The 22,058-nt window shown below is 43.1% G+C and overlaps 1 long non-coding RNA gene across 1 annotated transcript in view; it reads left to right on the top strand.

Moving 5' to 3' along the window:
- Positions 1-15,245, top strand: part of LOC105466903 (uncharacterized) — a 103,492-nt gene extending 88,247 nt beyond the window's left edge. Inside the window, exons 4-5 of the long non-coding RNA XR_011607421.1 lie at positions 7,748-7,823; positions 15,053-15,245. This is a non-coding gene — a long non-coding RNA (uncharacterized lncRNA). The remainder of the gene's footprint in view (positions 1-7,747; positions 7,824-15,052) is intronic.
- Positions 15,246-22,058: the final 6,813 nt, after the last annotated feature.

Here is a 22,058-nt window from a genome sequence, read left to right as displayed (position 1 = left end):
TAAACTCTAGAGTAACCACAAAAGAATAAAACAAAGAGTTATAGTTAATAAGCTATTAGTAGAGATAAAATGTAATGTGAAATAATACTTGATTGATCTGAAAGAAGGCAGGAAATGAGAAAAAAGAAATAAATAATAGATGGGAGAAAAAGGAAAGAAATTACAAAGTGGTATACTTAAACCCAATCATTGTCAATTATATTAAATGTAAATTATGTAAACACTGCAATTAAAAAGCAAAGATTGTCAGACTGAACCCAATTATTTCTTGTTTCAAGGCAAATAAGGAAATACTTTTAGCTTTACGAAAATGTAAACAGAACAAGCTAAAATTTGTAGAATGCAGCCAAAGCAGTGTTTAGAGGGAGATTTGTAACCTTAAGTGCTCCTGTTAGAAAAGGATAAATTTCTAAAATCAGTGATCTAAACTTCCATTATAAGAAACTAGGCCAGGAAGTACAAAATAAACTTAAATCCAGACTGGTGAAGGAAAAAGAGAGAAGACAGGAATAACTAGTATTAGAAATAGACAAAGAGACACTATCGTAGATACTACTCACATTAAAAGGACAATAAGGGAATATTATGAGCAATATTATGCTAATTTAACTTAACCTGTATAAAATGAAAAAATTACCTAAAAGACCCAAATTACGAAAAAAATAAACTCAAGAAGAAATAGGAAGCATAAGTTGCCTTAAATCAATTTTTAAAATAAGTTTGTAATTAAAAATCTTCCCACAAAGAAAAATCCCAGCTTAGATGGTTTCGCAGGTGAAGTCTAACAAATATTTAAGGAAGAAACAACTTCAATCTTAAATAAATTCTTTCAGAAAAGAGAGTAAGAAAGAACACTTCCCAGTTCATGTGGCGAAGCTGGCATTACCTGAGTATGAAAACAAAGCAAAGACATTATAAGAAAAGAAAATCACCAGGTGCAGTGGCTCACGCCTGTAATCCCAGCACTTTGGGAGGCTGTGGCAGATGAATCACCTGAGGTCAGGAGTTCGAGACCAGCCTGACTAACATGGAGAAATGCTGTCTCTACCAACAATGTAGAATTAGCTGGGTGTGGTGGCACATACCTGTAATCCCCGCACTTTGGGAGGCCGTGGCAGGCGAATCACCTGAGATCAGGAGTTCGAGACCAGCCTGACTAACATGGAGAAACGCTGTTTCTACTAAAAATGCAGAATTAACTGGGTGTGGTGGCACATCCCTGTAATCCCAGCTACTTGGGAGGGTAAGCCAGGAGAATCTCTTGAAACCAAGAGGCGGAGGTTGCATGAGCCGAGATCGCGCCATTGCACTCCAGCCTAGGCAACAAGAGCGAAATTTCGTCTCAAAGAAAAAAAAAGAAAAGAAAAGAAAATCATGAACCAATATCCTCCTCAAACACAGATGAGAAAATGCTTAACAAAATGTTAGTAATTCTATTTTATTAATGTATAAAATGGAAAAATATATTGTTTGCAAGTGGGGTTTATCCCAGGAATTCAAGATGGTTTAACATTAAAAAATGAATAAAACATCATGGCAAAACCTCATGTCTACTAAAAATACAAAATTAGCTGGGTGTGGTGGCATATGCCTGTAATCCCAGCTTCTTGGGAGGCTGAGGCAGGAGAATGGCTTGAACCCAGGAGGCAGAGGTTACAGTGAGTCGAGATCATGCCACTGCACTCCATCCTGGGAGACAGAGCATAAAGTAGAAATCTCATATGATTATCTCAGTAGATATAGAAAAGGCATTCGATAAAATTTAATACCCATTCATGATAATGAATCTCAATAGACTAGAAATAGGAACTTTTTAAAAGTGATAAAGGTCTTCTAAATGAAAAAACCTAGAACTAACATCATATTAATAGTGAGAGATTAAAACTTCTTCCTTAAGATTGAAAACAAACAAAGATAAACATCTCTCACCATGTCTGTTCAGTACTGTAATGGTGGTCCTAGGCAGTGCAATAAGACAAGAAATGTTTAAAATAAGAGGCATACAGATTGGAAAGGAAGAAGTGAGACTCTGTTTGGAAATGACATAATTATATTAAAAATCCTGAGAAGTCTCTAAACAAGCAACTGAAACTAATGTACCAATTTAACAATATTTCACAATACAAGGTCAGTATACAATGATGAATTGTATTTCCATATACTACCAAAGAAAAAGTAGAAAATAAAATTCTAGAAAAGGCAATTCTAATCTATAGTGATGGAAAGTAAATCAGGGGATTCCTTGGGTGTGTGGAAGGAATAGAAATTGACTGCAAAGGGGCATGAGGGTATATTTTGGGATGATAGAAATGTTCTGTATTTTTATTGTAGTGATGATCATGTGGGTGTATATGTTTATCAAAACTCATTAAATCCTACAATTAAAATGAGTATATCTTACTGTTTATAAATTTTTATTCTGATAAAGATGATGTTCAAAAAAGTAAAAAAAAGGGGTGGTTTCCACTGTATTAGCAATAACCTACTAGAAAAATATAATAGAACTCAAGTTATAATTCCTAATAGCCCACCCCATCCCCACCTTAGGAGTATCTAGAAATTAACCTAAAAATATGCAAGATCTTTACAGAGAAAAATTCAGATAAAATAAGACCTAAATAAGTAGAACCCCAATACATGGTTTTATTTTATTTTATTTTTTCTGAGATGGAGTTTTGCTCTTATTGCCCAGGCTGGAGTGCAGTGGCACGATCTCAGCTCACTGCAAATTCTGCCTCCCGGGTTCAAGCGATTCTCCTGCCTAAACCTCCCATGTAGCTGGGGTTATAGGTATGAGCTACCACGCCCAGCTAATTTTTTGTATTTAGTAGAAACAGGCTGGTTTTGAACTCCTGACCTCACGTGATCCGCCCACCTCGGTTTCCCAAAGTGCTGGGATTACAGGCGTGAGCCACCGTGCCTGGCCAAAGCCCAGTACATGTTTATGTATGTGTTGAGATGTCAATTCCCCCTGCATTAATTCTTTAAATTGTACTCAATTCTAATAAAATTTCATCTTTCTGGATCTTTAGAAAAATAAAGCTACATAAACAGCTAAGATAATTTTGAAAAGTAAAAGAATAAAGAAAGAAAACTTTGCCCTGTTCCATATCAAGACGTTACAAAGATGTGGTAATAAAGATAGTGGGATACTAGTGAAGGAACAGACAAATAGACAACTGGGATAAAGAAAATAACTCTGAAAGAGATTCATAGTCTATGGTAAGGAGGCACCAGTATTCAGTGGAGGAAAAAAAAAATGAATTATTTAGTAGTGCTGTTGGGGTAACCGGCTCACTGGATGAAGCTGAATAAAGTTGTAGCTCTAATTCAAACCACATTCAAAAATGACTCAGGAAAGACCGAAATGTGAAAGAAAATGTTATGAATTCAATAGAAGAATGTAAAAAAGACTACCTTTTTGACCTAAGGGTGGTAAGGACTTCTTTAATAAGACACTAAAAGCATAAATCACATGACAAAAATTGGTGAACTTGACTACATCAAAATTAAATATATGTGTTCAAATGTGGCCACTAGAGCCGTGGTTAACGAACGTGTTGCTGCAGACTGGGAGGAGGTAATGAACGCTGTCTAAACCAACAAAGGAATAGGCTCTAGAATATAAGATGCTGCAAATTAACAGGACAAAGACAGGAAATCTAATGGAGGGAAATGAGCATTTCCTGGAAGAGGAAACTAGATGGCTAATGAGTTTACGAAGAACTGATTAACTTCATCAGTAATTAAAATAGCAATGAGATGACAATGGTAAACATTAGAAAAGTTAGAAAAAAAGATCAGGTGTCAGGGAGGATGCGGGGTAGCAGGAGCCTTCCCAGCAGCCAGCACTGTGCACAATTCTCCAAAAGTACAAGGACCCAGTGTCCTTTGGAGACAGACAAGGGTCAACAGCCATGCTACCATCATTGAGCTCAGGATTGCTAGCTGTCCCCTTGGGCAGGAATGGCACAGAACTGTTTCAAGTAAAGCAAGGTAGAGCTGTACATGAACTACCAGGTAATCTCCAGGGCTGCCTGGATGTAGACCAAGAAGAGAGACCATGGTGGCATTCACATCCTGGGGCTCATCTGGAGGAGATGGGGACATTCAAGAGGAGGGTGCAGCATGCAGTAGCTTTCCACTTGGGAATGCACATGATGGGGGAAATACAGAATAGTCATGGGACGTTGGGAACATGAACACCCATGCCCTGCTTCTCAGTCTTTCAAGGAGGGAAAGAAGCAGGCAGATATGAGATCCTCAGTTCTGGTTCTTCTGGTACTTCCAACATGCCTTGGGATCCTCTGGAGGGGCCATTCCTGCCTCAGAATCCTCATCCATGCTGTGGGAGTGGCTCCTGCCCCTATCCACCTCAGAGGCCAGGTTACATAAATATGAAGGCCTGTAATTTCAAAATCCAAGTAGTGGGTTGGATCATTAGGAGGAGTTAGCTGGGCTGCTTTGAGGTTTGACCTATTTATTTTTCACCAGGAGCTTTTTTGGAAACATTCTTTGTTAAGGTTTTTCCTTCCCTCTTCCTTTCTTCCCTCTGACTTTGACGTCAACACAAAAGCCAGCGTGGGCAGAATTTGTGCGTTCGGGGACACTGCAGAGCAGTGAGTCTCTTCCTGGCCCCTCCCAGGCCCTGGTCTCTGCAAGAGTCCCATTGAACCCCAAGGACAAAGGACAAGGTTTCTCAATCCTCATCCCCTAGATCTCTCACTTTCTAGTCTCCTCTACCCAGCAGCCCAGGTCTGGGGTACCAAGCAGAGGCCTCAGGCCCTAAGCCATCTAGGCCCAAGGCTTAGTCACACTTCTCCAATCTATTACTCCAAAAAGAACTTCAGCTCTGTAAAGTGTACCCCAACAGAACATTTAAGAGGCAGAATGGATTTGTCCATGGGAGACTCTGGCTACCATCTTCGCATTCCCTAAAAATTTCCCCACCTGGCTGACAGATGTCTCAGAATGTGTCATTAGTACTAAAGTCAAAGAGGAAAAACTTCAGCCCTGTCAGTAGTATCTCATTAAGCCTTATCGGACGGGGAAGTTTGCATTTACACCTCGGTGTGAATGCAATGCCTAGAGCTTTCCTGAGAGGAGAGAGTGAGAAGATTCTAGAGCCCTCCAGAACCCTCCTGTGTTAGTCCATTTTGTGTTGCTATAAAGGAATACCTGAGGCTAGGGCTGAGTAATTTACTAAGAAAAGGTTTATTTGGCTCACAGTTCTGCAGTCTCTACAAGCATGGTGCCAGCATCTGCTCAGCTTTTGGAGAGGCCTCAGGAAGCTCATGGTTGAAGGCAAAGAGGGGGCAGGCGTGTCACTTGGCAAGAGAGGAAGCAAGAGAAAGAGAGAGAGTGGAGATGCCACACTCTTTTAAACAACCAAATCTTACATGAATTCATTAGGGTTCACAGGATGGTACCAAGTCATTCATGAGGGACCTGCCTCCAAGACTCAAACACCTCCCACCAGGTTCTACCTCCACCACTGGGGATCACATTTCCGCATGAGATTTGGAGGGGACAAACATCCCAACTATATCACCTGCCAAGTAACATGGGGACATCTAAGGGGGAAGGGGACACAGATAGGGCAGTTGGGGGTGCCACAGACAAATCTCACCCATTCCTGACTGGCCCTACTTGGGACTGGCCTGACCAAAGCCTACCAAACCCCCAGGATGCTGGCCTGTCCCCTGCCAGGCTCTGTGGCCTCTGCTGGCACTGGGATGTCAGACTCACTTGACTCCCTTGATCTTACCTTTCCACTCCCTCACTCTTTCACCATCTCTCTCCATTAATCTCTCCTCCTTTTCATTGCCTCCTTAACTTTTTTTTTGAGACAGGGTCTCACTCAGTTGCCCAAACTGGAGTGCAGTGGTGCTATCTCAGCTCACCGCAACCTCCACCTCCCAGGCTCAGGCGATTCTCCTGCCTCAGCCTCCCAAGTAGCTGGGATTACAGGCCCATGCCACCATGCTCGGTTAGTTTTTGTATTTTTAGTAGAGACAGGGTTTTACCCCGTTGGCCAGGCTGGTCTTGAACTCCTGACCTCAAATGATCCACCCGCCTAGGCCTACCAAAATGCTGGGATTACAGGCGAGAGCCACTGGGACCGGCCATCTCTTTAACTTTTGATTTTACTCTTGCATTTTCTTTTTCTCACCTTTTTTTTTCCCTCTTTCATTATCTCTCACACTTTATCTTATTCTTCCTCATTTCCTTCCTTCCTTCCTTCCTTCCTTCCTTCCTTCCTTCCTTCCTTCCTTCCTTCCTTCCTTTCTTCCTTCCTTCCTGCCTTCCTCCCTCCCTCCCTCCCTCTTTCTTTTCCTTCCTTCCTTCCTCTCTCTCTCTTTCTCCTTCCTCCCTTCCTTCCTTCCTTCCTTCCTTCCTTCCTTCCTTCCTTCCTTCCTTCCTTCCTTCCTTCCTGCCTTCCTCCCTCCCTCCCTCTTTCTTTTCCTTCCTTCCTTCCTCTCTCTCTCTCTCTTTCTCCTTCCTCCCTTCCTTCCTTCCTTCCTTCCTTCCTTCCTTCCTTCCTTCCTTCCTTCCTTCCTTCCTTCCTTCCTTCCTTCCTTCTCCTTCTTTCTTTTCTTTTCTTTTCTTTTCTTTTCTTTTCTTTTCTTTTCTTTTCTTTTCTTTCCTTTTCTTTTCTTCTCGCTCTGTTGCCCAGGCTGGAGTGGAGTGGCATGATCTTGGCTCACTGCAACTTCCACCTTCGGAATTGGAGCGATTTCCTACCTCAGACTCCCGAATACCTGGGATTAGAGGCGCACGCCACCACACCCAGCTAGTTTTTGTATTTTTAGTAGAGAGCGGGTTTCACCATGTTGGCCAGGCTGACTTGAACTCCTGAGCTCAAGTGATCCACCTGCCTCAGCCTCCCAAAGTGCTGGGATTATAGACATGAACCACTGCGCCTGGCCTCTTTCACATTTTCTTTCATGCCGCTTTCATTCTCTTCTACCTCCTCTATCTCACTTTTTTTTAAAACCATGCTCAGTCTGCTAGAAAAATGGTGGTTCTCCATCTACTCAAGCCATTTTGATAGCTTTCAACAGGGAAACATTTTATTCTATGTGGATGCTATGCATTTGATAAGCATACACTCCTTTTCTCGCCTTGTTCCTTCTTTTTTTCACGTCCTATATTTCTTTTCTCTGTGAACCTCTTCTCTCCTTCTCTTTCTACATCTTCCTTTCAGCTGCCTGAACATCTCAATTGTACCACGTTGGCCGATCCTCACTGGTCTGATATTTTATATTAGGTGCGTCTGTTTTAACTATTCCACTTAAAAATTAAACCCATCTGCCCCAAACTGAAAACAGCCTCTCCCCCACCAGGGACAATAAATATTGATGACTTGAGGCATGATTGGCTTTTATGATGTTTGATGACAACTGGTATCAGTTACAGAACTTACATCATTTAATAAAAAAAAAAAGCCCTAGCAGGGATGTTGCATGTCAACGGACATTATTAGATGTCAAAAGAAATGCATGTTCTTCAAGAGCCTGAAATCTAAACAATGTGAGGGGCTGGGGAGGGGTTCGGAGGGGGAAGTTTGGACGGCTTTTATGTGAAGTTAGGAGTATCGTTTCTTCTTGTGTCCACCCTAATTTGTGCCAGTTGAGTTTTCTAGAGCCCTACTGCAGCCACCACCAAAGCCTTCTTCAAGAAATGTTCTTCTTTGATATGATTTGGAAAGCTGAGCTTATTGGATGTCCCTCTCCTTCTCCAACAGGAGACCTCTCGGATGCCTCCATTTGGGAGAAAACTGAATATGTCAAAGGGCACCAGATCTGGGAACCAAAGGGGAGGTGAGAACACTTGGGACCTCTTTATTTTTGTTGTCAGTATAAAATCAGGACTGTCTGGCTCTGAGGTTTAAAGCAAATAAACCAAGATCTGGTACGTGAGCCTACTGTGCTTCCATTTATACCCCAATGTGTTAAGTATAAATAGCATTATTAAGAAGGTGGTTGCCAACATTTCTCAACATTCAATAGTTAAAAAAAGAAGGGTGGAAATATTTTACTGCTATTTTAACTGTATTTATGTGCTTTAGGGAGCTGGATTCTGACTACCTGCTATACTTCCGGAGACTCATTTGGGTATATTTAGAAAGATCATAAATTCTTGTGGTCTTGAGGGTGGTTTGGTGAATTAAACCCCTAGAGACTAGATACTTTTTTTTTTTTTGAAACAGAGCTTTACTCTGTTTTCCAGGCTGGAGTGCAGTGACAGTAACACAGCTCACTGCAGCCTTGACCTCCAGGGCTCAAGCGGTCTTCCCAGCTCAGCCCGACAAGTAGCTGCTACTACAGGTGCACACCACCACACCCAGCTAATTTTTGTGTGTGTGTATTTTTGGTAGAGACAGGGTTTCACTATGTTTCCCAGGCAGGCGTCGAACTCCTGAGCTCAAGTGATCTACCCGCCTTGGCCTCCCAAAGTGCTGGGATTACAGACGTGAGCCACCTTGCCCAGCTTAAGACTTTTGTCATTGTAAAGGGTAATATGGCTCCTTCAAGTTCCTAACTGACCCCTCTCCCATCCCCAGTAGTTTATGCTATGGGAGAGTCAGACTCCTTTTCAGTCACTGCAGCTGTGGTCTCCCAAGGAACGTTCTGGAAAAAGAGAGCAGAACTGCAATGGAATGCAGAGATTTCTGCTACTTGATCCTGCATCTGTAAAACAGGGTTACTATTAATATCTATCTTATGGGGTCTTTGTGGAGGTCACAGAACCATTGTTTGTGGAAGTGGTTTGAAAATGGAAAAGGACTAAGAGTTATCTCTGCTGGAGAAGCAGCACGTCACTGGGAAATCACTGGGCTGAGGATGCTACTTAACAGCTGGGGACTTTGGACAAGTTTTTTACACTCTCAGAGCCTCAATTTTACCATCTGGGGAGTGGAAATGATAATACCTCTTAGGCCTCTGGTGCAGATGTAAACTGTCTGCAACTGTTTAGCAAACAGTGAAGTGCCGCATTCTTTCATTCAGAAATGCCCTGCAACATTGACTGCATGCCAGGCAAGCTGCTAGGAGCTGGGGATGGAGAGAGAAATTATCAGAAGAACAGTTCTGACCTTGATGACACCATTCAGCAGCTCTGACCTCAGAACCTGGAGTCACCACCAGGCTATAGGAAAATTTCAGCAATGGTGGAAGGAGTGGGGAGGAGGAAGTTTCAAGGAAAGGTGTGAAAGAGCAACTGGGTTTCCATTGTCCAGGCCATGCAGGGTGGAGAGTGGGGACACTGAGGAGCTGGGAGTCTGTCCTTTATTTGGTGAGTGGTCTGAGGCCAGTGGAGGCACAGGAATGGTGCTGAAGGAAAGGAATGATGCTGGGCTTGGATCAAGTAGGGACACGGAGGCTGGAATGATGTGTTGCAAGACCTGGGATGAGAAGAATGGTGAGAAAAATGCAAGGTTTGTTAGGATTTTTATAGATATTGTGGTTGCGTTCACGTTTACATGATTTGCGCTGTTTTTGTGCAGTGAAGGCTGGAATGAAACGGGAATGCTTGGAAGGTCCTGAGTCCAGGTCCAGACAGGCCCTCTCTGCTTCAGCCTGTTATCCGAATGATCTTAGCCACCAGAGGGAGGGGGCTGGGAGGGCGGACATTGGCGGGATTCTCTCAGGAATGACTTCCCTGTGACTTGTCCAGCAATTCCTCCCTGTAGCCAAACCAGAAATACCACTAAACCTGAGGTATTTGGCATGGGTGATGCATTTTAAATCCTTGAAGGGAAAATAGCTGTAAAATAAAAATGGTTCCCTTAAAAGTTCACTGACTTAGTCCTTGGAGCATGTGTACAGAGGACGGGTCCAACAAGGCTCTCACTTTTTCCAAAGGAGCGTCCCCAAGCTAATTAAGAGCAAGTGCAAACAGATGGGAAGGGCGTATTTCCTAATAGAAATAGGCTCTTCACCACAAACCACCATCAAATTAATAATAATAAAAAAAATCCCCATCTCCCCCTTACTTCTTCTTTTGGAAGTTGTCCCTTCAAGTGAGGTAGGCATGCTGAAGTTGTTTTACTCCAAGGAGTTTAAGAGAATCAACATGTTTTCCTTTCCTGGTTGCATCTGTGGTTGAATTGTTTAAAATATTTCACTTCTTAAAGTAACCTCGGTTTGTTATGGTAGATTTTTTTGTTTTTGTTTTTTGGGTTTTTTTCCTTGGAACTTAAAAAAAAAAAAAAAAAAAAAAGCAGAGAAGACCAGCTCCAGGAAAAGAAACACACACACACACACACACACACACACACACACACACACACACACACACAACTTCTAGTTGTCAGAATCGGAATGCTTATCAGTTATGCTGGGAGACAATGAAAACATCAAAAAGCACATACAAGCCATAAAAAATTCAGGTCCTCTGAAGCAATGTGGGACACGCTTGGTTGTGCTCCTCATTTGCATGCCAGTACCCACAGTGCTTTGCAAGCTCCTAGATCTTTCGGAGCAGCCCCAGTGTCTGAGCTCCAGGGAACAAAGCGAAAGTTTGGAGCGTGCTTCTGGGGAGAGAGGGACGTTTGTGTCTGCACAGAAAAGCAAGGCGGGTGTGGGTGAGAGAACTTCTCCCACCGTGGTGATTAGCAGCCAGCCCTTGAGGGCTTAATCACAGGCTTGAGAGCTGTACCTGGCCTTTGTTTTATCGTTCTGTTGCTTTTTTGCCTTCCGCTTCTTCCCTTTCCCCAGAATGCTGCGACGGTGAAGGTAGACTGTGCAGGGAAGAGGAGAAGGACGCCAATCTTTAGAAGTCCTGGCTGTGCTGCTATATCACTTGCCTGGAATTGTAGATTTGTGTGCAGTGTGTGTCTTCTGGCTCTGGTCCTCACCTCAAAGCACCTTGGCCTTTACATCTGTTCCCATGAACAGTCCATGTTTGGTCAATGTGAAGGACTTAGAGGTGCCATCGTGCCCTGCTGCTGGGGGCAGGGGTTCCCCTCAACCTTGCCACTGGGGCAGCCTCTGACCTCACTCTTCCCGCCCACACACATTGCCTTTCCCTCCAAACCTTGCTCTTCAAAGAGTCCAGCCGAGCCATTGTCTGGATGGTCCAAATTCTCGAGGTGGCTTGGGGATACAGGACTCAAACTAAGAGCTGGGGGAGGAGAGAAGTAAATTTGTCTCCTGACTGGGCCCCCTCAGCCTTCTGGGTGTATCACATACCACCCTCATCTCTCCTGCCCTTTCCAAGCCTGTCCTGTGGGGTCAGGAGCTACAGAGGGGTTGGTGACTATTACACAACTTGATTTTAACAAGACCAACCATTCTGGGGCATTACAAAATACATAAAAAATAAAAGTAAAGCTCAATCTTTGAGGTTGCTACCTGGAAGGTTTTTCTCTGGGTTTGTACTTTGATTTTGAGCTGCACTTTTCTCAATGCTGTAAAAGAGTTCTTAGGCTAGATTAATTTAGCAGTAGGAAAATCTGGGCAGAAGAGTTAATGTGTATACATGTCAGCTCTCAACCTACCCCCTGAAACTCCCAGCTTCAGAGGTAAGATAAAAGTCTGCCCCTACCCAGAATTTAGAAGCAGGCTGCCCTGCAAGCTGGATCCAGCCAACAGATTTGTTTGCTTCAGCCTGTACACACTGTTGTACAGTGTGTTGAATCAGTTTCCAACATTTTTGAATCAGGGGCTTTTATAGCGTTTCTTAAAACATCTGAAAATCTGGTCATCCAGGCCGACATTTCTCAGGAACCACCAGCCTGAGTTTCATAGATAGTTCCCCCTACGTGGTAGGGGGTGCGGGGAGGCTGTCTCTTCTCCTGCTGGGCCTGCAGTCTCTGGTCCACCACAGTCCCAAAGGCCTTTGGTCTTAGACTGCCCACTCCACTTCTGGATGTTCCTATCCTGCTCTTGCAGGTCTCTGCACGCTCAACCTCGGCTGGGCTCATAGACAATCCCTGAGTTTTTCCAATTTGTTATCCATAGCATTGGTATAAGGGTGACCAAACCCTCAGCTGTGACAGCTTTTCATAGTGGGGATAGAGAGGAGGCAAGACTGAGGGCCCTGACTCACAAGCCCTCCCAGCTTTTCTGTCCCAAATAAAGCAAATGCATTTTTTCACCTGCTAGAGCCCGAGGGGTTCTCTCTGCCCCCACCTACCTCCTCCTGGAATACATATTTCCTTTCCTCTGATACCTAAAGTATTCTGGGGTGCGGGGTAGGTTGCAAGATTTGGATTTTTAAAAATTCTTTCCCAGATTTGTTGTGTCTAATTTGGGCTGCAAGCGGTTTTTGGTGTCAATGACTAACCACTGTTTGGTCTGCACAGCCATTTCTGTTGAACTTGGATAGCGCTGAAAGCCCAGTTTCCCCAAATAAAGTCTAAATACATTTACACATTTATTCCCACATGCGTCTTTGTGTTTCTGCCTGTCTCCTCACACCTCACACATGTGTGTGGATGGAAACGTCCTGGAGAGAAAAGGGGCAGGTAACTTGAGCTTCTACTGTAAACTTCAGAAGAGAAGAAACATCAGCAAGTTGACCCAGTTGGATGGTAAGAGATAAAGATGCTTCCAAGGAAAGATGTTAGAATGAGAGTTTGGATTGGAATTTGGTTTCTTCCTTGTGATCTAACAGACAAATAATATCACTAGACAGAAAAATGGGACATAAAATAGAGAGTTTGGGAAAATATGTGAAAAAGGTCACTATCAAAATTACCCCTCCCCCCAAATCCAGCTGGGATTATCAAAATCAGAGCTTTTAATAGGTTTAATATTCACCAGTTTCTGAGACAGTTATAACAACAGGGGATGCCGGGCTTTAATAACACAGATAATGATAGTTACCATTTATAGAGTGCTCACTGTGTTCTGGGAACTGGGCTAAGGACTTTTACATATTGACTCCTTTAATCCTTATAACAACTCCATAAAAATGATACCTCACATACCCATTTTACAGACAGGAAAACTGACACTTAACATGATTAAGTAATTTGACCAAAGCCCGAGAGGTGGAAAGGGATAGAGCTGACATTTAAACCCATGCTGCCCTCCAGCATATCCTGGGCTGGGACAGCAGAATGGTTACCCTCCTTGCCAGTTGGCAGGAGTAAGAATCTGGCAGACAGCCCACCTTGGTCATGACTGGCTTGGGGACTGGCACAGTGGAGAGCCCAAGGGAGACAAATGGCATATTTGGCCCACAATTCCACTGCTAAAAATGACCCTCAGGGATGTGCCATGAGAGACCCAGTGGCTCCTTCTCTCTGATGAAAACTTGGACCTTTGGAGATTAGGCCACTCTAGGCTATTTGATAAAATGGGCCATGGCCTGGGCGATTCAGGTGGATTTTTTTTTTTTTTTTTTTTGAGACAGGGTCTCACTCTGTCACCCAGGCTGGAGTGTAGTGGCATGATCTCAGCTCACTGCAACTTCAACCTCCCAGGCTCAAACAATCTCCCCGCCTCAGCCTCCCAAGTAGCTGGGACTGCAGGTGCCTGCTACCAAGCTTGGCTAATTTTTGTATTTTGTGTAAAGACAGAGTTTCACCATGTTGCCCAGGCTGGTCTTGAACTCCTGGGCTGAAGTGATCTGCCCTCCTCGGCCTCCCAAAGTGCTGGGATCACAGACATGAGCCACTGAGTCTGGCCTCAGGGTGATTTTTTCAGCCTAAATACCTGTGGCCAAGCCAGGGGACACTGAATGTGCTCACTGCCTGAGGGTCCTGGGGCATGACTAAGCTGACATGGCCATGCCTAAAGCAAGGCCCGGATGGACAGACGGTTAGAACTGAGAGAAGCCACGTCTTCCGCTGTGTCTTATCTGGAGAGGGTTGGGAGGGTGGAACGGCGGGGAAGCTGAGCTCTGAAATGTGTGACTGGCGACCATCAGTGACCACAGAGTTGGGGCTAGGTGACTATGTGGTGGCTGTCAGATGTGTGCAGTTGCTTAAACAAGCTGAGCTGGGCTGAAGGCTCAGCTTTTATATACCGCTGCCTATGGACACTGAGCACCAAAGGGGGAGCCATTGTGCCAGGGACCATGGGTGAGACCAAGATGGACAGGCAGATTCTCTCTCTCTCTAGCCGCTTACACAATTCCTCTTTGGGGAGCCAGCTCCAGGAGCAACCAAACTTCAGTGAGTGACAGCAAGTCATTCTAACTGGGAGGTGTGTACCCAGGGTCAGGGATCATGCGTATCCATCTTTTCCATACCCCATGTGAATCACAGAGCTGGGCCTTTAGTGGGAGTTAAGTAATTGTTTGTGGATCAATGACTGCTTCAGTAAGTGACTGAATTTTTAGGGGCTTTTGGAACGACTTGTGGGAGAGGAGGAAATTGAGTGTATGTTGTATCTGTTAAAATTATACTTGGTGCTAGTAATAGACATCTGAATTAACAGTTGCAATAAATAATTAGAGGTTTACTTTTCTACCATATAACATAACATCTGGAGGTTAAGAATCCATGACAGTATGGCATCTTCATGGCCATCAGGGACCCAGCCTTCTTTTATCTTTCTGCTGTTTGGTCTTAAACTCATGAATTCCAACCCCGAGATTTCCTGATGGTAACAAGATAACTACCGGTACTCCATTGATTACATCCGTGTTTTAGGTAGGAAGAAGGAGAATGGGGAGAAGGACAGCCTTTCTAGAAGGTTCCATTGACCTCCACCAACATTTCATTGGCCACTTCTAATTTTGAGGGATATTAGGAAATACCTTCTCTTGTCTGGGCACATTCTCAATCTGAGTAAAATCTTGCTTCTATTAGTAAGGAAGAAGGGAAGAATAAATCGTGGGTAAAAAACTGCAGCCTCTGCTTCGCAAGATTGGGTCTTCTTTATGGAGAAGGAGAAGGAAAGGAATTCAGCAAGGCAATGCTTGTTTCACTCCTGTCCTCTGAGATGCACAGTTTTGGGACATTCTTTATTGTGACCTGATAATGTGGCAAATATAAGGCATCAGTGCCTGGGGCACTTAATTAGTTCCTTCACTATTCAAATCCTCCTGCCAAGGGCTTGGTTAATTGCATTGACTTCTCCTTCATTATTTTCAGCTGTTTAAAGTGCCTCTAAGAACACTCATCTCCTATTTTGTGTAATGAAGCCTCTGGTGAAAAATGGAGTCTGACAGGTATGTGGAAAGAAATGCCCTCCAGGGGTGGGCAGAGCTGGCTGTGTTAGCCAGGCAGGTAGATGGACAAATAGATGGATAAAGTCTTTGGTAAACATGGAGCATTACTCAACAGCAAATTTACCACCTCTTGCTGACTCAAACCAGCTCTTCCAGAATATTTAATGACTTCTGCTAAACAAAACACTAGAGTTTCTCACTTTTTAAAAAGTCTACAAAAATTAAGGCTACTGTGTAAAACGAGTGCCAAATTTCCACTCATATGTTTGTTCAGCTTTCTTTGCTTTTCCCCCAAACCAAAACGAAATAGACGCTATCAATTTTCCCAAGATGGCAACCCAACAGCTAGCCAGGTGTTCTCAGATAAGAAGGGCTCCCTTGACACAAAGAGCTTAACAGGGTTGGGATATTTTCCAGTTTTCTTTTCCCAGGGCTAGGGAAGCTGGATTGAGGTTTCTGAAGAGGAGAAGCAGGACGGCAAAACGGGAGCCCATGGGCTGCTTCTGCCTGTTGTTCCTCTTGAAGAACTTGCTGAAGGGGTGGATCCCCTCCTGCTAAAACCACCAGCTTCTACTAGGTGTGCTGGAAATTATCAGTCCTTGAAGGAGGTGAGATTATCCTAAACCCCAAACCTCACCAATATTCCAGTCCCTGGAGAAAGACCTACTGAAAAGAGAATAAATTATTTATGTCATTCATACTAGTAATTTTTACAAACATCTCCCTTTCCAGTTTCACTATAAACTCCATACCAACACAAAGATGTCATTATTGCTCCCTGTTCTAGCCCTTTGCCCAGAACATAAGCAGTGCTCAGTTTGCTTCATGATTATGTAGGTAATACCATTTAGTTTCTTTCTGGAACAGCATCCAACTTGGCTTCTCTCTTACCTTTTGTTGTACTTTGACATATTTTCTCCTAGGCATAGGCATTTTCTTTGTGTGTGTGTGGTTTTTTTTTAGTGATTGATGCTCTATTGGATATGAAATTGTGTATGTTTTACCAAGTAGCATTTTAGGATAGTATGTTCCCATCTGTGTTAGTATAGGCTGAGCTGCTGTAACAAAAAAGCCACAAAACACAGAGGTTTAAATAAAATAGAATGTATTTCTCATCATATGACAACCTTAGGATAGTCCAGGGCAGGCAGACAATTCCGTTCCACAAGGTCATAAGGAGAACAGGCTAGAGGAGCAGCCCTGTCTTCCTTAACATGTAATTTCTGAATCTTGGTCCCAGTGAGTCCTGTACTTTTCATCATTTTCAAGCCAGAGAGAAGAGGGAAAAAGAATAGAAGACAAGCAACTTTCTTATGAAAATAAAATCCAGAAGGCACACATTTCATTTCTGCTCACATCTCATTGGCTAAAACCTAGAACGTGGCTAAAGTTACCTGCAAAGGAGGCTGAAAATGTAGTCTCTAGCTAAGCAATCATATGCCAGAAACTGGCATTTCCAAATACCCAATGGATACTCATCAGGATATATAAATGAGAAGTTAGAATTCCTGGGAATTCTTAGAAATCTCTGAAATAAAAAGTTATCCTTTAAAAAAAAAAACTTTTATTTTAGGTTCAGGGATACACGTATAGGTTTGCTATACAGGTAAACTCATGTTATTCTGAAAAGACTTCCATTTACAGACATCGCTTCTGCCCAGAGCTCCCTGCCACCAGCCATGGTCAACCCCACTGTGTTCTTCAACATTGCTGTTGATAGTGAGTCCTTGGGCTGCATCTCCTTCAAGTTATTTGCACACAAAGTTCTAAAGATGGAAGAAAATGTTTGTGCTCTGAACACTGGAGAGAAAGGATTTGGTGATCAAGGTTCCTGCTTTTACAGAATCATTCCAGGGTGTGTGCCAGGGTGGTGGCTTCACACACCATAATGGCACTGGTGGCAAGTCCCTCTACAGTGAGGAATTTGATGAGGAGAACTTCATCCTGAGGCATACAGCTCCTGGCATCTTGTCCACGGCAAATGCTGGACCCAACACAAATGGTTCCCAGTTTTTCATCTGCACTGCCAAGACTGAGAGGATGGATGACAGCATGTGATCTTTGGCAAGGTGAAAGATGGCATGAGTATTGTGGAAGCCCTGGAACACTCTAGGGCCGGGAATGGTAAGACCAGCAAGAAGATCACAGCTGCTGACTGTGGACAACTGTAATAAATTTGACTGTTTTATCTGAACCATCAGACCTTCCTTCTGTAGCTCAGGAGAGCATGCTTCCACCCCATTTGCTCACAGCATCCTATAATCTTTGTACAGTCCTTTAGGTTCCATATTTTCCTTATCCCTTTCCATGTCTAGCTGGATCGCAGAGTTAAGCTTATAATTACAAAATAAAAACTAAATAACAAAAAGAAAATAAAAGACTTCCAGCAATCTTTATACTCTTAAGTCATTACTATGGATATCTAAAAGAAATTGGTTTAATAAATAAGAAATGCTAAGCTTAGTGAATTTATAAACAACTATAGCCTGAGATTTAAAAAAAAATCAAACATTGGAAAATACCAGTGAACATTTTTGGGTAACATTCAAAGAATGTGACATTCAGATCTCCTAGCAAAGTTAAAGCACTTCACAGAATCACACATTGAAATTGCCAATTAAGGGCGTATTTTGCTTCCCAAACTTGTTATTTCCTAGAACATCACTAGCAGGATTTGAATAAAGTATACGTACATATAAACCTAATACTGTTTATTTTATTTCCAAGAATGACTTGCCATTAGCATCAGTCAGGGCCAAGAACACGCACTTAGAACAGGACAACAGCTACAAGCAAGATTGACTGATCAGCTCTTGACCTATGTGCTCTCCTATGTGTTATATGCTCCTCCATCTGCCAGGCTTTCCTGCTCTTGCTTTTCCTTTGACATTGATGGATTCAAACCAGTGATGTCTTTATGTTGATCATTAAGCTTTGATTCCTGCAGGATAATTACAATACTTTTTCCCAATTTCTTGACTGATTTTTCTTTCAAGATTTGGAGAAACATAAAAAATTCTCAAGAAATACTGGAAAGGAATTCCAGCATGGAAACACCAGTCAGGGTATATGTATTAAGCAAAGGGAGGAGGTTCTATTACTAAAAGACAGGAGAAAATGGGCACTCAGAGTCACCTCTGCTCAGGACTAGCTAACAATTTGTAGGTTCAATGTGAAATGTAAATATGGAGGACTCTTGTTAAAAAACTATTAAGAATTTCAAGGTGGCAGCCATGGAGCATTAAACCAAGTGTAGGGCCCTTGTAAGTGTGAGGCCCTGTATGACTGTGTAGGACCCACATCCATGAACCCTGTCTCTGCTACATTTTGTCATTTAGAAATCTGAATTGATGTCCATTTTAATGGCTGCATAGTATTTCATTGTGCAGATTCACCATCATTTCTACAACCATTGCTGTAGTCTTGGTTATTTTTATGGCATTGAATGAAGCAATCTTTTCAACACCCCTCAGGAGCTGCAGACCACTGTTGACATATGGGTTGTTACCCACACGGTTTGAGTATGAGCTAAGGCAAGAGAAGCAGAAACCAGGACCAGATGGGAACTCCCAGGAAGAAGGCAGCATGGTCATGAGCCACACCAAAGATAAATCAAGCCAAGACAGGGTCAGAATACATCAGTAAGGGAAGAATGGCAGACAAGGCAAATGTGGGCCTATCCTTAGAGGTGGGGCCTCTGATAAGCTTCCCAAGGAACCTTGCTCAACCAAGGGCAGTTGTTGCCTTTTGCTTGGGGCAACTTGGTTCTTTCCAGTGTATTCTTGAGTTGATCTCTCTGGATTTCAAAGAGCCCATGCCTGTTCAGACCATCTCTATTCATGTTGGATGACTGTCTCTCTTATACACTCTGGGCAGATGAGGAATCAGTCCTTAGTGGCTAGGAGAGGAGAGGTTAGGCTGGATGATCACTTTCTCCAGAAACCTCCTGTTGACTTCTGTGTGATGGTCAACCTGAGACATCTTGTTCAGTGCAAATGAATGTGTTCTTTTTGGCTGACACATTTAGTAGGAACAAATGAATATGACAGAGTAGGAGGCACTATAAGGTAGGGTGGAGAAAAACATAGGGAACAGTTGTCTCCGGGTCCGAGACGTCTCTGACACTATAATTTATAACCCAAATGATCTCAGTCAGTGTGCTTATCTTTTCTGTGCTTCATCTGTAAAGTGGGAGCAACGTCCCATTTATTTAAGGGGTCAACACACTTTTCCTGTAAAAGGCTACATGGTAAAATAAATTTTTGCACTTTTCAGGGCCTAGAGTTTTTGTCACAACTACTCAACTCTGCCATTGTAGAGTAAAAGCAGCTATAGACGATATGTAAATAAATTGTGGTGGTTATGTTCCAATAAAACTGTATTTACAAAAACAGGTAGCAGACAATTGTTTGCCAAATCCTAGCCTGTTTCACAGGACTCTTGTTAGAATTAAATGAGATATGTATGTGGAATGCTACTGCAGGCCCTCCAGGAGGAGAGTCATTGTCATGAGGAGTGGGACAGACAGAGAAGAGCAGGTGGGAGGGTTGTTCACAGTCTCTCAGGCTCTCAGGACTGGCACCCCCTCATTTGCTAATGATGCCTCTTTTGATGATGCCCAAAGGGTCTTCCTCATCCACTTTTTCTTCCTGAGAGCCAAAGTACCAAAAGGAGGAATTTTGATGCTCTATTAAACCGATATAATGAAACACTTCTCTTCTATATTAGTCATTCTGTGTAATTATTTCTGAGGGTGAATTCCTTCCAAGATGTATTTACAGACACATGGCTGCAACCATGAGACACACCTTTGAGAATTTTCCAGCTCTTCTTTTCCATGCTCTATGTTCTTTTTTATTCTTCCATTCATTTTTAAAACATTTTATTGTGGTAAGAATGCTTTACATGAGATCTACATTCTTAACAGATATTTAAGCGTACAATATAGTATTGTTATCTGTAGGCACACTGTTGTAGGGCATATCTTTAGAACTTATTCATCTTGCATAACTGGAATTTTATTCTTGTTAAATTCCAACTCTTTTCCTCTCTCCCCCTAGTGCCTGGCAACCACAATTCTATTCTTTGCTTCCATGAGTTCGACTATTTTAGACACCTCTGTATGTCCTTAAAAAAACATCCCTCCTCTTCAATATTGTCAGCTAAGTCCTCCCAGGGGAACACTTGGGGAGAAGTTCTCTCCAGTCTGAGACCCCCTTGGTGAACTGCAAAAGGTTGAAGGTCACTCAGAGTAATGGTGTCTATGCAGAACTTGATTTCTGCAATTTTTTTTCATCATAGAATCTTCTAAAGAGCATTTTAAGATGGAGAACCTGGTCTTGGGTAGGACCTAGGAAACTGTCATTATTTAAAAGGCCCCCAGGACTGTATAGTCCTAGCTACTTGGGAAACTGAAGTGGATCACTTGAACCCAGGAGTTACAGGCTGCGGTGAGCTATGATCACATCACTGCACTCTAGCCTGGGCAACAGAGTGAAACCCTATCTCATAAATAAATTAATTAATAGTCCCCAGGTGATTCCATGGCCCAGCCAAGTATCTTCTTGGTTCTAGGCCAGCCTGTCACCTCCACTTAACTTCCCCATAATAGTTCCCGAACCTCACTCTTCAAAACTCCTAGCCTCACAGTTGCCTGCATTGCCTCCTCTTTTCTTTGTCTGCTTGCTTTGTTAGCCAGAAGGCAGAGAGCACGAAGGCATGTTAGTACCTGCAGTGATGGCTCTGCACTCCAAGAAGGAAATGAGTTCTCATCGGCTCAGCCAGCTGGGAATGCTGGAACTGGTGTTCTCAGCCTGTGGACTCAAGAGCGCACTGGGGCAGGAGGGTTTCAGTGTTTCCAAGTCAATGCCGAAGGCACATACACTGGTGGATGGGAGTCATTGATTTTTCTTGAGATAATAACTCAAGTGTATTTGTTCAGTGTCTTTCAGAACCAAAGCCTTGTCTGATTTATTTTTGTTGTTTTTTTGTTTGTTCCAAGAAGACAAAGCTTGTCTGACTAAAGCAAACCTCAGTGTTTTACTGTTCAGTAGCTCCTGGGGGTCAGGTTGTTCACATCCCTCTGTTAAGTGCATTGATGCTTCAACAGATACTTAATGAGCACCTACTGTGTGTCATTGTGGGCTATAGATAGCTTTGGGAGAGTCAAAAGACCTGGTGGTTTCTGAGATGGCAGCCTGGCTCCTGGAGCCTGCAGTTCCCCATGGAGGGGCCTCTGAGTTCTAATCCCAGTCCTGCACAAAGAAACCAATCTCAGACAAAAGCATTTTAAGAGAACTTGGACCAAATGCTCAGCAAATCAGGTTTGTTGTCTGGCCTTGATGTCTCACTTCCTGTACCTAATTCTTGCCTTAGTCCCAGCGAGCATTTATTAAGTGGCTGCCACATAACATTGTGCTAAGTGCTTTCCACCTGCTGGCTAATTTGATTGATCTTCCCACAACCATAGCAGGTGATATGGTTTGGATTTCTGTCCCCACCCAAATATCATGTTGAATTGTAATCCCTAGTGTTAGAGAAGGGGACTAGTGGGAGGGGATTGGATTATTAGGGTGGATTTCTCCCTTGGAGCTGTTCTCATGTTCATGAGTGAGTTCTCAAGAGATCTGGTTGTTTAAAAGTGTGTAGCACTGCCTGGTTTGCTCTTTTCCTCCTGCTCCAGCGATGTAGGGCTTGCCAGCTTTCCCTTTGCCTTCTGCCATGATTGTAAGTTTCCTGAGGCCTCCCCAGCCTCCAATACAGCCTGTGGAACCAGGAGTCAATTAAACCTCTTTTCTTTATAAATTACCCAGTTTCATGTATTTATTTACAGCAGTGCAAGAATGGACTAATACAGCAGGTATGATACCCATATGACAGATGGGGAAATTGAAGCTTGAGAGATGATTTGCCTGACAACAAAGCTAGTA

The sequence above is a fragment of the Macaca nemestrina genome, chromosome 9 (genome assembly GCF_043159975.1).
Source record: "Macaca nemestrina isolate mMacNem1 chromosome 9, mMacNem.hap1, whole genome shotgun sequence".
In the NCBI taxonomy this organism is placed as follows: Eukaryota; Metazoa; Chordata; class Mammalia; order Primates; family Cercopithecidae; genus Macaca; species Macaca nemestrina.
The sequence above is the reverse complement of the archived record's forward strand: the minus strand, read 5'-3'. Positions and strand labels throughout refer to the sequence as shown.